The 17139-nt window shown below is 39.3% G+C and overlaps 1 protein-coding gene across 3 annotated transcripts in view; it reads left to right on the plus strand.

The window, feature by feature from the left end:
• NCKAP5 (NCK associated protein 5) overlaps positions 1 to 17139 on the plus strand; it is a 977998-nt gene that overhangs the window by 212623 nt on the left and 748236 nt on the right. The gene's annotated exons all lie outside the window — the stretch shown is intronic.

The raw sequence follows: 17139 nt of genomic DNA on the forward strand, positions 1-17139 counted from the left end.
TCATAAGGTAGAAAACCAAAGATCAGACTGCAAGGAAGAAAAACATAGAACTCTGGCAAATCCCTGCAGAGAACACCCACACAGAGACCTCTAAGAATTTCCTGATTTTAGATGGGTGTCTCACATTTGTTATCTCACTTGATCCTTTTAACACCATGCTGGGATAAGGAGGGCAGGGTTCACTGTCCTCTTGTTTGACAGCAAACAGAGAGAGGGACAAGCCAAGTCTCAACTTCCCTCTCATAGATTAAGAGCTATTTTAAAGCAAAAGCAGAAGATGTATACATCTCTTAAAAAATATATATCTTTTCGTTTTTGTCTTTAAAAGCTATTTGCCATTTGGCGAAGTTTCTGGGGCCCCTATGTTAGCTGTTCCATTGTGCTTAAACAGCGCTAAGATAGCCCTAAGATGCTGTGAGTCTTTCCCTAGACTATGGTACCAAACTTGAAGACATCAGTCCTTCCTTCTTTTGGGCTCTCTCTTTTGTCACCTGAAGAATGGGACAAACCACTGGAGCCCCAGACACCTTCCAGCTGCATTTAAAAGCTTCACATAGGTCAGTCAAGAGAATGAGAACATTTTAGATAACACAGCAAACTGAAAAAAAACCAAAAGGGCTCTTTATAAAACAATATTTATGCTCTTAACATGAATTGGATTGTCACAAAATCATACACTTGTTTTTACTATACATTGATTAACACTGTTTTGTGCAATTAGGAGCAGCCAGTTACCCTGGGCAGGGGTATATGAAATTTTATCTAAAATATACCAGTAAAGAAGCCTGCCATAATCTTGACTTCTAGGTTCAAAAGTCACTTGTGAAGGTAAAAGAAAAGATCACCAGGAGAACGCAAATAGACTCAAGAGGTCCCTCTACTCATCCTTTCCTCCCCTCTTCCAGCAGAAAAAAACAGCTCCAGGGTAGGAAGAAGAAAAAGCAGGTTTGAAGTGGAAGGAGGAGACGCAGGGGTGAGCTGGAGCTGCAATTGATGGAAGTCTGCATGCTTCAAGCTTGGGCTCAGGGAGAAGAGTGGTGATCTATGCTGGAGATGACTGCGGTCAACTCAAAGGTCTCAGGAAATTTCCAGAAGCAGGGTCCAAAAGATAGCTGAAGGAGAGGGAGTGTGCAAGAAAGGAGGGCCCTTCCCATGGAGGAGCATCTCGATGAAACAGGAAGGTTCCTACAAGGGCCACGGTGGAAAATGCAGCTGAACCTCAGTGCCTTGCCATGACCAGATCATCCAAGTGGGAGGCTCTGGGATCCTTCAGACCAGCCAGTGGCCATTACTGGAGTAGCACAGTTGTTTTCTTTCACTAATGTCCTGATAAGAAGAGAACTATCTGGAGCAAAGGCATCTAAAACCAAGAGAAAGTTGAACCAGGCAGGACTAGCTCTTCCGCAGATTTCTGGTAGGACTTGTGAAGTTCACACTGACCCCAGCCAGGCCGGGCAAGGAGACAGCGAGAGAGAACATTTCGGTGCCCAATGCCATAGTCCCATAAACCTGAACCCCTAAGAAAATGGGCTTGAGAAAAGCATGTCTCTCCATCCTGGACTGACTAGTTTTAGGTTTCGTTTTTGTATTTTGCCATCAGGCAGAATAGGTATAAAAAGAAATGCTACATCTTGGCAAATATGTTTTGTGGACTATGTAATTCATATCATCTTAAAAACTAGCACCTAGAGGCAACCTTAGATGCTGTTTATCTTACTAGAAATGAGTACTCAGAAATTCACATGCAGTTAAAGAGTAGGGGAGTTCTGGAGGAGCACACTGTGGCTGCTTCCGTCTCCCAGGCAGGTCAGCCTTCAGGGCAGGAGGCCTTGCCATCTGAGCAGCTGCCTGACACAGCCTGACATGAGGCTGTCTGGCACTGGTGCTGTCATGGCTGGATATTAGCCCCTTTAACCATGGTTTTTCTTCATCTCAGGAGGTCACAAGTTTTCCCTTTCGATAGTTCAATGAACACCATTGGCAGCCCATACTCTGCTAGGTGCCGGGGAACTAATGGCTAAAGGCCGTGACAGCACCAGGGAGCTGGCCCTCAGCCCTGGGGCAGTAGCCTGGGAACCATCCATTAGGAGGCAGTCCATTAGGAGGCCCACACCCTAGAAGGGAAGCAGTGGGGTGGGGGGCTTCGATGGTTTTATGATGGATGTGATGACTGCAACAAAATCTTCCCCAGTTGAGAACCCCTGGTGTGGACTATAAGTTCTTCACATGTCAGAGGGGAGCTGTTAGCGGCTTTAACAGCTGCAGGGAAGGCTGGGACTCAGCAATGACTCATAGATGGGGAAGGTTTTGATGGTAGAGGACTGGGGCAAGTCCCTCCAGAGGAGGGTCGTCTTTGTCAGAACCGCTGCCTCCTATGTGCATAGCTTTGTCTAGAGTCATTAATTCAGCCCAGTTACTACTACTCTATATTTCTTCCCCGCCTCTCTTTCTTCTTTCCTTTCTTGATTCCAGTACCTGACTCTTATTCCCACTAAACAGAACTCACGCGTGAGACAATACTTGCCCTTTCAGAACATCCTTTATATTCCGGGGGTAACTGCAGGGAACCCTCTGGCAACTTGCTGACGACTCCACATTCTGGATTTTCCTGTGACATTGCACCCTGTCTGTGTTTCTCCAGTGGGTCTTTTTTGTGGTGACATTTTGTTCCATTCAGAAAGCAGCATGGGCAGCCTCTTCAGTTTCTGTAACTGGCAATGCAATTGTATTGTATTTGGGAATGAAAAAAAAAAAAAAAAAAAGACAGAATGATGCCTGGTAGAGGTTTTACGACAGAGACTGAAAGAGCAAAACTGAATCAGAGAAGAGTCTATAAATATTTAAATATAACAATCTTAGATATGGTATTAATTCCCCGAAAGTTCACTTAGGAATTGCCTAAAGAAACTGAGATATCCTATGAAGACCTCATTTAAAAGGACAGGGAAGAGGAGGCAACCAGGCTAGCAACATGAAAGCAACGTGGAATGGCGGTTGCTAGAGGAGATCTGTTTCAAAGAATTTAAATACTGAGTGGATCACAAAGTAAGTTGATTATCTTAGTTTATTTTTCATTTTGTCTCTGAGTTCACACTACCCCTTCCTTGGAATCTCCAAATGATTTTGAAAACCCTGCAAATTCACAGATGTGTGACTGCATGGGGAATTTTTACCTAGACTTTCCTGGTGAATGTTTTGTAACCCAGTGCTGCAAAGACTTCGAGTTAGTTAAATAAAGCACCTTTTGCTGACCTGGTCCATCTGCTGGAAGAGCCTTAATTTTATTAGAATTAGGCTTTCCTTTGATAGTCCTGGTTCAGTGCATGATTCTGAGCCTAGATCTTTTCCTCAGGAATCTATTTTAGACATGTCATTTCTTCAGAGGCTCTGGAAAAGATTAACATTCTAATATTCAATGTTTCAAACTGAATATCAGGTATAGCATCAACTCTATCTTCCCAGTCCAGCTTCTTCTCTGCTTATGACAGATCATATATTGGTTGGACTTTGAGTTACGACAATTAGCAAACATTTGAGTGTGACAGAGGAAGGAAAAAATTAGACCTAGACAATGCTGCTGCTGCTCTGCGTGTGTGTGTGTGTGTGTGTGTGTGTGTATGTGTCTAGGGTGTGAGAGCTGTCTCAGTATAATCCTGTGTTTTCTAAGATCTGGAGCTTTAAAGGCAAGAATATGTATTATTTTTTCACAGAAATATAGATTAAGAATTTTAAAAGACCTTGAAAATTGACCAAGTTCATTTGTGTGTCTCAAGTAGTTTCATCCTTAATAATACTGAAGCTAAACCCTTGTCTGTGTCAGGCGCTCAAAGGGGATTTATATGTATTCACTAATTTAACCCTTGCAACTGGAAGGCTTAGAATTGGGGTTTAAATGTAGGCAGTCTGATGCAGGAGCCCAAACCCATGAGCACCACACTCCATTACCTCTCATATTCTAAAATCTTTCTCTTTTTTTTTTTTTTTTTTTTGAGACAGAGTCTCTGTCTGTCGCCCAGGCTGGAGTGCAGTGGCACAATCTCAGCTCGCTGCAAGCTCCGCCTCCCGGGTTCACGCCATTCTCCTGCCTGAGCCTCTGGAGTAGCTGGGACTACAGGCGCTCGCCACCACGCCTGGATTATTTTTTTGTATTTTTAGTAGAGACGGGCTTTCACCATGTTAGCAGGATGGTCTCGATCTCCTGACCTCGTGATCCGCCCGCCTTGGCCTCCCAGAGGGCTGGGATTACAGGTGTGAGCCACCGCGCCTGGCCTTCTAAAATCATTCTTAAGCCAGTGTTTTCATTCAACCATGGAATGGCTGGATGGAGCTCCTACTGCATACCAGCCACTGCACAAATGTCCTACAATATCATCACAATGCATATACTATTTGTAATTTTATGCCTATTCTACAAATGTGGAAACTTACTCAGGCTCCCACAGATGTCAAGCGTCAGAGCTAGGATACTAATTTCAGATTTATCTTCCAAACTTGTATCACCACACACAGGCACACACACACTCACACACACACACCAACTGCATTTGGAGAAGTACTAATCAAGCTCCTACTATGTGTTTTGTGCTATGCAGACACTGAAGAAATAAAGGACTAGTCAGTTTACACGATCACCAGTGAAGCAGTGTATAATACAAATAGAAACATGAGACAATTAGCAAATAATGTGAAGGTCTATTGTGGTAAATCCTAATATTTAACATAGAAATAAAATACCCTGAGGAAAGCTTACAAAAGGGGGAATTTTATGGAGATACTAATTATGTAGGCATTGTGCTCCTGGACTGTCCCCGTTTTAAAATCTTTGTACTAATTGTGCTAATTTACTTGTTAATTTTGTATCATAATTATTAGTCCATAAAACACGGTTCCATGGTTATTAGACTTGCATAAAACCTTAAAGAAGAAGACATTGTTTAACCTGAGCAATGAAGGCAAACAGACAAGTGGTTGGGTAGGCCTAGATGGAACATTATAGGTGTATACTAACTCATCATTGACAAGGATCATGGTGTATTTGGTGTGCAGTCAGAAGAGAGGGCAGGTCAGAACGGTATGTCTTAATTATTATTTGCGTGTATGCGTATACATTGTATGTTTACTTTGCCTCCATAGTTGATGTTCAAGGTCACACAACCTACTCAGTCCTTGAATTGGTCAAGAACAATGGCCCAGCCTGCTCAAGGATCATATAAATAAACGGCATTGAAATAGGGCTTTGCTCTTTTGTACGCCTAGCCCTTTAAGTGTTGAATTGGCACTGTTGCCCCCTACATCTTTTTCGAGCTTTGTTAATCTTATTTCAGCTTCTGAAAAGAGCAATATATCCAAGTACAATCATTAATTGAATGTGATTCAATCTGGTCCCATCTTTAATAAGAAACCAAAGAAGGAAATTCAATTAGGCTCACCCTTTCCATTTCAAAAGATCAAATCCTCCCCTTTCACAGTTAAAATTATGAAAGATTATCTTCTTAGTGGAAGGCTACAGGAAAATTTGGATTCCTGTCAAATATTTAGTGTCATATCCCGGGATCAGGATTAATATTGCCTTTCAGCAGCTTGCTCTGAATTTCTGTCGATGCAATCTCTCTTTTGGAAGCTTTTGAATAAAAGGCATTCTATACTTTTGCATGACTCAAAGTATTCAGCAGAAATTGTAACAAGATCAAACAGTTTTAGGACAAGTTATCATGCCTGCTGGTCATGAAAATGCAGACACCTCGATTTCATTTCCACACTTCTGTGTTGATCCACCAACTCCTCAGAGAAAATTGAAATTATTGAAGTCAGGTTTTAAGTGTGTATGAATATTTTGGGGTTGATTTAAAATTACAAACAAAAGCAGTGGTAAAAAATAACATAAGATAGAACAAAATATAATCTAATCATCTCTGTTTGGTAGAATTATATCAAATAGCCCTAGAGAATAACATATTAATAATAGTTATTATTAATATTCTTACTCCAAGTTACAATTTATTGCATTTGTTTTAGGTTCCAGAATTCTAAGTGCATAATTTCTCAAACCTCTGTCTCTTTGGCTCCAAAGGCATTGTCTATAACCCCCAGTCTATAACTCACAAATTATACTGCTTTTCCAATGCTACTTGATAGGCCCCTTTTACCAAAAATGAAATATCTCTTATTATATTTTATGCAAAGCTATCTACAGCTCTGTATTAGTAGCTAGCATTATGTGTAAATAGCTGGGATTATTTATCCTCTCAAGCTTTATTTTGCAGTCTGATGATACGATGTGTTACAAGTATAATCATAAAATAATTTATTTATGCAAAGCTTTCCACGTTGTTTCAATGAGTTCTGCCTCAAAGCACTGTTCAAACAGAAATCCTAGTGTCCCCTGATATTCCAACTAAAAAAGTAAATATTTGTAATAGGCATACTGCGGTAATATTCCCAACATTGGCAAGAGCATTCATTTCTTTGTATGCCATGCTGCCAGAAGCTGGCACCCAACGACACCTGTGGCTCACACTGAAATAGGAGTCCTGGGTTGGTATTTTCTTTTCCACTAATGGGTACTGGTGAACAGGCAAGGTGTGGACTTAGGTTGCTGAATTGCAGAGGAAAGAAATAACATTGGCTCCATTAGCAGCTCAAGTTACGAAGATCCCAAGGGGGAACTGGGTTGGAATCTCTACAATCCCAATATGCTGGAACAGTGATTTTTCAAAGTGTTTTTAAATGCAGGCAAATCCCTTCTTCAAATGAAATATTATTTGTAAGTTCAACAAATAAAATAGATAAAATAATAAGGGCTACTCTATTCAGAGCTTTCTCTATAACAGGCACCATGCTAAACTCTCTGCATAGTTTTCCTTATTTAATTTTCAAAAGAACTGTATGTGGTAGGCACTTTTAACATCCTTCATTATAAAGCAGGCTTGGAGAGTTTAAATAACTTAACCAAAGTCAAATGTCCTCTCAGTAGAGGAGCAAAATTCACATGCAAGTAAGTCTGACATCAGATCCTAAATCTTTGGCCATAAAAAGCAGAGCTGCCCTTGTGAGAACCAGCGTTGGCTGGGGTTGTTTTAGGAATCATGTGTACCTACCTGATGACCATGTGGAGCTTCCCCAACATCCATAGGGCCTGGGAAAAACACAAAAGTACAAAAAGCAATATTCAGCTAAGAAACAAGGCTTTAGTTTACTCTCTAAAATCACGTGTTTTACAGGTGGCTATGTGTCCATTTGTTTCTTTGTTCAGTTTTTTCATACCAGCTTTTCTAACAGTTACCATGTGCTGCTGGAGGTAAAAGGATAGTTTCCCAGGTAAATGCTTCATTCCTTCCTTTTTTTTTTTTTTTTTTTTTTTTTTTTTTTTGAGACGGAGTCTCTCACTGTAGCCCAGGCTGGAGTGCAATGGCATGATCTCAGCTCACTGCAACTTCTGCCTCTCGGGCTCACGCGATTCTCCTGCTTCAGCCTCCTGAGTAGCTGGGATTGCAGGCAGCTGCCACCACCACGTCTGGCTCATTTTTCGTATTTCTGGTAGAGATGGGGTTTCACCACGTTAGCCAGGATGGTCTTGATCTTCTGACCTCCTGATCCGCCCACCTCGACCTCCTAAAGTGCTGGGATTACAGGAATGAGTCACCGTGCCCGGCCCCTTCATTCATTTCTTTGAGCACATAAATGAATACCAAGGTTTAGAAAAAGTATTAGGCACTGAGATTCTAACGAAAAATACGACAGTGTTACTGACCTCAACAACCTTACAGGGAGGGTAATCTCCAATTTATCATCCATGGTAGCACAGACACCCTTGAGACTCTCAAGGGAGCACCATTAATAATTAAAGGAGACAACAGGTATAAACCATATATGCTCTGAGAAAACGGGCCCATAGGCAACTGGGGGATCCAGGTGTAGGCACCCATGTTAATATGCACATGATGTTTTATACATATAATTATGTACAGGATGTTCAATGTACAGAGAATCTGTTCTCACAAGCAAATGAGAACAGATTTCCTAGAAGGGCGATGCCGAAGCCGAGTCTCTCAGGATGAGGAGAGGTTCCCCAGGTGAAGAGCGGGGATCTGAGCCAAGAAGAGGACAGGAGCACAGGTAGGAAAAGGCACCTGCGGGCGGGGAGCTAGCTGTGAGGCTGAGAATGCCAGTACATGACTAGAAAGGCCAGGGAATGTTAAGGAATTTGGATTTCATTTTCTAGATTATGGTCCATCATTGAGAGGGTTTAGGCACAGTGGACAGGTGAGTGTTCTGTAAGGAGGACTGTGGTGCTTCTTTATGGTGTGGCCATAGGGGCAACACAACTAGAGCCAGAAAGATGAGCTAGATGTGTGAGTCCCAGCCTGACTCTAAAACAGACATCTGCAGACGTGTAAAAAATGGTGATGCCGGCCGGGCGCGGTGGCTCACGCCTGTAATCCCAGCACTTTGGGAGGCCGAGGTGGGCGGATCACAAGGTCAGGAGATCGAGACCATGGTGATACCCCGTCTCTACTAAAGATAGAAAAAATTAGCCGGGCGCAGGGGCGGGCACCTGTAGTCCCAGCTACTCGGGAGGCTGAGGCAGGAGAATGGCGTGAACCCGGGAGGCGGAGCTTGCAGTGAGCCGAGATCGCGCCACTGCACTCCAGCCTGGGCAACAGAGCGAGACTCCGTCTCAAAAAAAAAAAAAAAAAAAAAAAAAATGGTGATGCCTGGGCTCTATTCCATCCTGAATAAAACTTCACCTCTGGGGGTGGATCCAGGTTCTGGTCATGTTTTAAACTCCCCGTTACGTGATTTTGATAGGCAGCCAGAACTGAGAATTCTTGCACTAGAAGAATGTTAGGTGGAATGCAGGCAAGAGAGGATGACAATTTGGAGAAGATAATTGTAGTTGGGCTACATGGATAGATTTGGGGAGTGGGAGGAAGGTAAGTATAGCAAGAATTGAAAATTAATTGCATGTATGGGATGGAGGGGCATGAGCTGTCAAGAATAGTTCCCTGCTTGAGGGTCTGGGTGAAAGATAACGCCTCAAACTGAGCGAACAAATTCATGAAGAGTAGCTATTTTATATAGGAAGACAAAAAATTCAGTTTTGATCATGTAGAATGTGAAGTGACTCAAGGTCAGCCACGGAAAGTGAGCAGAGTCGCAAAAGCAGGGAACCAAAAAGGAACTCCAACACGGAAGTGGCAGGTAAGAGAAGAGAACACCGTGAAGGAGACAGAAAAAGAACAGAGATGTCAAAGGAACTCACCTAACCTTCCCTTTCCAATACGCCAGCCACGAGCCACATGTTGATATCTCAAATTAAACTGATTATTCAGTGGATTTCATTAATGTGAAATTCCGTGCTGCTTTCAACTAAAACCTTTGTAGGCCAGTACCTTCTCTAACTTTGCTGTATTTGTTCATTTAATCACTTACTCTCTCCCTCTTTCTCGTACCTACTCTCTCACCTCATCACTGTCCAGTAAGAGAACTGATGATGCCATACCTACAGTACAGTGAGCCCTGGAGGGACTGGCTTCGTTCCAACCTGGTAGAGCCAGTCTGTCTCCGTTTGCAGGGATGTGAGCTGTGTGTCTAGTCATCCTATTATCTTTGGTACCTATTAAAAACATTGCTCTCTTTTACTCCAGAAGCAAGGACTGCATTTCAGTGGTGAGTGATATGACTACTAAACACAGGGATTAAAAAAATAATTAAACTCATCTGGGATTTTCCAGGATAAGAAGTTGTTCCAGAAATTGTGTTGTTTCAGATGTCCTGGAGATTAAGTAGGCCTAAATCACCTCCTGAGCATTATATGAGTGAAGCTGTCATTTGCAAATCTCTCCCTGAAACATTCCCACCCACTCCCCAACCCCCACTTGAATAAAGGAGTAATTAGTGATGAGATCAGAATCTTCACTTAATCTTGACCTATCCCAGATGGTGTAATAGTCATGGCCTTATCAGTGAAGATTAGAAGGGAAGGCCAGGGCTTTGCCAAGGAAATAATACTTGCATTAATTCAAAGTCTTTTGGATTTGGGTTAAGACTCTTACTTGTCTTCTATAGTTCTCCTAGCTTTTATCTAATATTGTTCATTGCTCTCTCATTATTCATTCTGCTGATACATAGAGGTGTGCATACTCTGAACCCTGGAATTGTTTCTGAAAGTTACCTGTCAGTTTTGTATTGAATTAAGTCATGCTTTGAAGATATAAAGAAATGTGGTCCTTTAAAAAAAATCTTGGTGGAAAATCCTTTATAGTCAACCGTTCATTCAGCAATTGTTCACTAATCACCTACTATGTCCTGGAATGATGTTGGGTACTGGGGAGTACAGTTTTATAAACTACTCTTAAGATGGTCATAATATCAGAATGGAAAATACACGATGCCATGTGTCTGGCACTATTCTGAAGTGTTTTCACATATTTAACTCACTTCATTTTCACAACAACACTATGAGATAGATATTGTCGCTATAAACCCTATTCTGCAGATGAGGAAACTGAGGAATATAGAGTTTAGCAGCTCATCCAAAATTACATAACGAGTGAAGATAGAACTGGGATTGGACTAGGCCCTCTGGCTCCAGCCTATGTTCTTGACTTTACTGCTTTACTTTTTCTCCCCGACTCAATTATGATCTCCAGTGAGAGATGAAAAGAAAACTTTCCTTGAAATTATTTATAGAATGCTTTTATTTGTTTATCTGTAGTTAACATTTAGCTCTCTCTATAGTAATGCTTCTTGAAAAGGAGCATTTTTAAAGATAAGTAACTTTTATGTTCCTATCAAGCATCACCTGGCCAAATAGAAAGGAAGGAAGAGGTAAACGGAGCTCACTAAACAAATCTTAGATGATCTTTGAGAATTTTTAAATATTTAATCTAGAATATTTTTATAATCATTCTTGCAATCTTTTTGTTTGTTTGTTTTTGATTCCAAGTATTTAAGCAATGAGTATCTAGAATAATGAGAGAATGCTTTGTTCTGGGAGTCATGTATAAGCATTTAGACAATAATACCAACCTTAACTGGACTACACGAACCAGATTCCACCTTGGGCCCTATTATGAGTTACTCAGGTTTCCTGTACATTCTAAAGGTGACTCCTCCCAAAACCAAACGTCCTTGAGTCCTGGGAAAACTTAAAGAAGTTAGATAGATCTGTAGTCCCAAAGTACTTACAGAGCAATTTATTAAGACTGGGGTTCCTGGGAAAGTTTTATTCTATCACTCAGTTATTGTCTTCAATCTGCCATTCACTCAAAGGTTTTGTTGGCCTTAATTCAATTCTCTATCTCCTACGCTATCAGTGTTTCTGTTGAGCACTTTTCTATCCAGACAGATAACAGGATTTGGTGACAGCTTTCAATTTCATTACCACTAAAACTTTTGTAGGTATACAATTTCTCTGTGTAGGCTGGTCCCTGACTGTGATTTATTTAGCCCATTATTTATTGGCCTGTAAAACTCGTCCGACTCTGCAAAATAACTCACTAATTCTTCCCGTGTGAAAACCTCTAAAGATATTTATCAACACACATGTAAGTAATCTATCTAAGAGACTCCTGGTCTCTTGAAATTCATAAATAGAATAAAGAGATCCCTGGAACAATGGAAGTATCACCTAAACTCCAGTTTTCAAGATTCCTGTCATTCTCTTGAGGAATATTCAAAATAAAAGGTATCAAATCGGCAGAGAAGTTGTAGTGCCAAAGTTTCTTCAAGTATCTGTGAAAGGCTCCCATTCAACAGCAGAAGCCATGTCAAATCCTTCCTTGGTTGATATGCAAAACAGAAAATATAACTAGTTAAATAAACAGAGAATATGTCCAATTTACCACATTAAAGTCATACAAATTTATAACAGATATTTAGATAATATTTCATTGTTCCCTATAGTTATCGTCTCTTTTAAAAAGCTAATAGCTGGTATGCCTGGGAAAGTAGTAAAAACTTTTTCTTCTGTATTTTGCTGGTGCTATTTTCCATCCTTTCCAGAAGTCATTTTGCGTTATATGTCAAGAGCTATAAAAATGTTCTGATTCTTTGACCCATTAATTCTCCTTTTGGGAATCTAACATATGGAGAGATCACAAAAATATTCATCACAGCAGTGTTTAAAATACTACAAAAGAAGCAACTTGAATGCCCAGAAATGTAGAAATTAAAAAACTATAATATCCCCATTTCATAGGATATTATGCAAAGGCATAAAGTGGAGAAATTCTTAATATATAATCCATTCACCATAAATAGTTATTGATTGTCTTCTATGTGCCAGACACTGTGCTGGGTTCTAAGACTACGTTGATGAGCAAAATCATCATTTCCTGTGGAACCCATGGGGCTTACAGTCTTGCAGGAGTATTAGAGTAGTGAAATTAACATGCTACCCTGATGGCCACGTATTTAGAGGGAACAGTTTGATTATTTAAAGACTTGCTGTAAACAAGCTACTTGACAGACTTGTATTTGGAGCTGAGTCCATCAGTGCTCAGGATAGATAACCTTGATGTTGGCTTAATAGCAACAATAGGCACTGGGAGCATTTGGGTGGCATGGAGGAAGGAAGGGGTTCTCAAAGCACTTCAGTGATCCATGCTATCAGGAGAAGGGAAAATGCAACATTTGAAGCTCAGCTGAGTCTGACTTAAATAAATGTTTAGGGTATCAGCATTTCTGCTTTTCTCATGTTTTTTTTTTTTTTTTTTTAATTCTGTGTGCTGGAAACAGAATATTAATAATGAATGGGCAATTTTTATTTTATCTCATGAAACTATAATGATGCTAAGTTGGTTGCATGATACAGATAATGTGGCAGTATGAGTCCTGCAGTTCTATTGTAAACTCTATGATGTTTCCTCTTCAAAATTTAATGTGCTCTTGCTGCGACAAAGGACAACACTAGGCTAGGTGATTAAAGAAAATCCACTTTTGACCTAATTTGTGGCTGTTGAAGCAAAGGTTAAAGAATGATGTAATGATTGATTCCATGATTTGGTATTTATCAGATCCATGTGTTTGGTGAATGTGTCCATTTCAGAGAGAAACAAATGTATTTCTTCTAAATGGGACTCTCTCTTCTATGGGCAATTTTACAAAGTTATGAATCAGTAACCACCCTTCAGTTCTTGAACCTTTATACTCATATAAATGGATTTGATTCCTCACCTCAGTCCAACATAAAACTTATTGTTTGTTTCTTATTTTGGTGATAAGAGAAGTTCTGTTTTTCCTTACTTCTTTATCAGCATCATTGCTTTGCCCACCTTTGATGATGGTATTATAAAGAAGGATTTGCTTCTGAAGTATAGATATGATTGCTACAAATAAAATATGCCTCCTACAAATAAACAAAATAAAAACCTTATTCTGCTATCAAAAAGACCACTTATCAAGCAGATTATCCTGGTTCTTTGTGCCTCAGTATCTGTGCAAGCGTCGTCAAGCTACATATTCATGCTTACAGCTGCAGAGATCCCAGCTGCCCTCTTCGACAGCTTCGGGATGTTTTCTCCAAGAATGAGTCAGTGAAACAGAAAGGTCACATCAAAGAAGAAGCCTTCAGGGCCTCCAAGCTGTATACCTTGGAAACGGTTGTCTACACCTCTCTTCTTCCACCTCTAAAAGGCCAGAGTGGGTGGTGATTAAAATGTTGCATCAACATACAGTAATTAATTCTGTACAGGAAGTAGGTTACACATCTGAAGACAACTTGAAATGGCCAGTTTAAATATATAAAACATGGAGAGTATGACTGACCAACCTGGCAGGAAAGCAGGGTTCTGTGGATATTTGCTTTCGGGGGAATTATTATTTCAATATTCTGAAGTTGTTTTTAAATGCAATGCTAGTTTCCTATCTGGCTCATCAGCACCTGGGCTGGAACTGGAAACTTGAATTCGTGTTCTATTTCCTTGAACTTTGGAAAGATGACCCTAGAAATGAAATGAAGCTTTATTTCCATAAAAAATGAAAACATTATGTAGCTAGAAAATTCTCTCTCTCTGTCTCTCTCTCTGTCTCTCTCTCTCTGTGTCTCTGTTTCTTTTTCTTTCTCTTTCTTTTTCCCCCTTTATCCTAGTACATGAGTTATAAGGTCAAAATTTTGGCTCCCTAATGATATCAGTTTAATAATTTCAGACCTGTGGAAAGGAAGTATAGGCTTCCCTCACTCCTCCTTCCTATTCCCCCACTCCACCCCCACCCCCATTATTTAATCCACCTTAAGGACCCGGTGATAACCGTCAGATTGTACCCATTTGGGAGATTTTTTATTCATGTATCAACAAACATGCACACACACAGTTGGTGCTGGTACAAAAATAGACATATAGACCAATGGACATATAGACCAGAATAGAGAACACTGTAATAAGGCTGCACACCGATGACCAACTCATTTTCAATAGTCAACAATAATAAGCAATGGGGAAAGGACTCCCTATTCAATAAATGGTGCTGGGAAAACTGGCTCAGTATATGCAGAAGAATGAAACTGGACCCCTACCTCTCATCATATATAAAAATTAAGATGGATTAAAGACTTAAATGTATGACCACAAATTATAAAAATGCCAGAAGAAAACCTAGGAAATACTCTTCAAGTCATTGGCTTAGGCAAAGAATTTATGATGAAGACTCCAAAAACAAAAGCAACAAAATCAAAAGGAGACAGATGAGACTTAATTAAACTAAAGAGCTTCTGTACAGCAAAAGAAACTCTCAACAGCGTAAACAGACAACCTACACATTGGGAGAAATACTTGCAAACTATGCATCCAACAAAGGACTAATATTCAGAATCTATAAGAAACTTAAATGAATCAACAAGAAAAAGCAAACAACTATTAAAAAGTGGGTACTATGTACCCACAAAAATTAAAAATTAAAAAGCAAAGGACATGAACAGGCATTTCGGAAAACAAGACATAGAAGCAGCCAACAAAAATATGAAAAAATACTCAACATCACTAGTCAGAGAAATGGAAATCAAAACCACAGTGAGATACCATCTCACATCAGTCAAAATAGCTATTATTAAAAAGTCAAAAAATAACAGATATTGGTGAGGTTGTGGAGAAAAAGGAAACATTTATATACTGTTAGTGGGAATGCAAATTAGTTCAGCCCCTGGGGAAAGCAATTTGGAGAGTTCTCAAACAACAAAAAATACAATTGCCATTTGACCCAGAAATCCCATTATTGAGTATATACCCAAAGGTAAAGAAATCGTTCTACCAAAAAGATACGTGTACTGTATTGCCATATGTTCATCATAGCACTATTCACAGTAGCTAAGACATGGAATCAACCTAGGTGCCCATCAATGGTGGACTGGGTAAAGAAAATGTGGTACATATACACCATGGAATACTATGCAGCCATAAAAAATGAAACTATGTCCCTTGTAGCAACATGGATGCAACTGGAGTCCATTTTCCTAAGTGAACTAACACAGAAAAAGAAAACCAAATATTGCACATTTTTATGTATAAGTTGAAGCTAAATCTGGGGGGCACACAGACATACAGCTGGGAACAGTAGACACTGAAGGAGGGAGGGAAGCAAGAATTAAAAATGGAGGGAGGAAGAGGGGGAAGGACTGAAAAACTTTTTATTGGTTACTACATTCACTATTAGGGTGACAGGATCATTAGAATCTCAAACCTCAGCACCACACAATATACCCTTGTGACAAACCTGCACATGTACTGCATGAATCCAAAATAAAAATGGAAATTTAAAAAAAGTAGCTCTGAATTAAAACAAAACAAAGCAAAATCATCTAATACTGCTGTTTTTACTTGCTTTTTTAACATAGCATCTCATCATGAACCTTATTCTGAGGCACTGTATTTAGAACGGCCTTACCCTTTGTAACTCCTGTATAATATTCCACATGGCATAATCTCTGCAACTGTCCACCCACTGGTGATTATTCAGAATGTTTCCAGTGTTGCAATTTCATTCTTTCTCCAACACTGTGTTCAACTGCCTAGTTACCAACACTTTTGATAACATTTAGATACTATTAGTATTTATAATTTTAGTCAATCTAATAGGTAAAATATTGTTCCATTTGTATTTGACTGACTGTAGTAGTCTATATTTTCAAATACGTATTGTCCAGTTGCAATCTTTTATAAATTGTGTTTCATATTCTTTGCCCATTTTTGTACTGGAGTCTGTTTCTAGTGCAAGCTGGAAATATTTGGGGTGTTTTGGCTTGGTTCATAGTATCTTTGCTGTAAACATGTGATAAGTTATGTAAATTATGTCTGTTTTTCCCTTTATGGCTTCTGAGTTTAATATCTTATCTCTTTTACTCTGAGTTCATAAGAGTAATTTAATGTATTGTTTCACAATGCTCTTGCTTTTCGGGGTTTTGTTTTACACTTCTAACTTAAATCCCTCAAGAATGGGTTTTTGCACATTGTGTAAAATAGGGTTCTAATGAAATGTGCTTCCACCTACAAAGCAAATACCCTAATGTAATTTATAGAATAATGTAACTTACTCATTAACATGATTTTCTTACTCATCTGAAATTTAGTTTTATCAAAACTTTATTAACATTATCATAATTAAGTTTCTGGCACTGTTTCTGGACCTGGTTCTAGACTTCCTATGCTGTGCCAGTGATTGATTGTCCCTGCACTAGTAGCAATTAGCTTACTGTTTTGGTGATAGTATTTCAAAGTGTGTTTTAATATCTGTAGGACAAAACTTCCTTAAAGGTTTGTGAATATGCTTGAATAGTTATTCTTCCACATGAACTGTAGAGTGACTTTCACCTAGTCCCCCTTCTTCCCAAAATAATCCTGTAGTAATTCTTATTAGAACTATATCACTTATGTATTACTTTGAGAATAATTATCACTTTTATGATAATACCTGTATCCAAATATACATTTATTTGTACTGTTAATTCATATGAAAGTTTTAAACATTTTCCTTGTATAGGTCTTCTTCGAACTATTTGGGTAAAATTTATTCCTAGATGTATCAGAATTTCAGGATTTTCCTTTTAATTTCCTTTTCTGTTACTATGCAGTATAAATAAGCATGATAACTTTTTATATGTATCCTATTTACAGTTATCTCAAGGTATTGTTAATAAATTCAATT

Source organism: Macaca thibetana, chromosome 12 (genome assembly GCF_024542745.1).
Source record: "Macaca thibetana thibetana isolate TM-01 chromosome 12, ASM2454274v1, whole genome shotgun sequence".
In the NCBI taxonomy this organism is placed as follows: Eukaryota; Metazoa; Chordata; class Mammalia; order Primates; family Cercopithecidae; genus Macaca; species Macaca thibetana.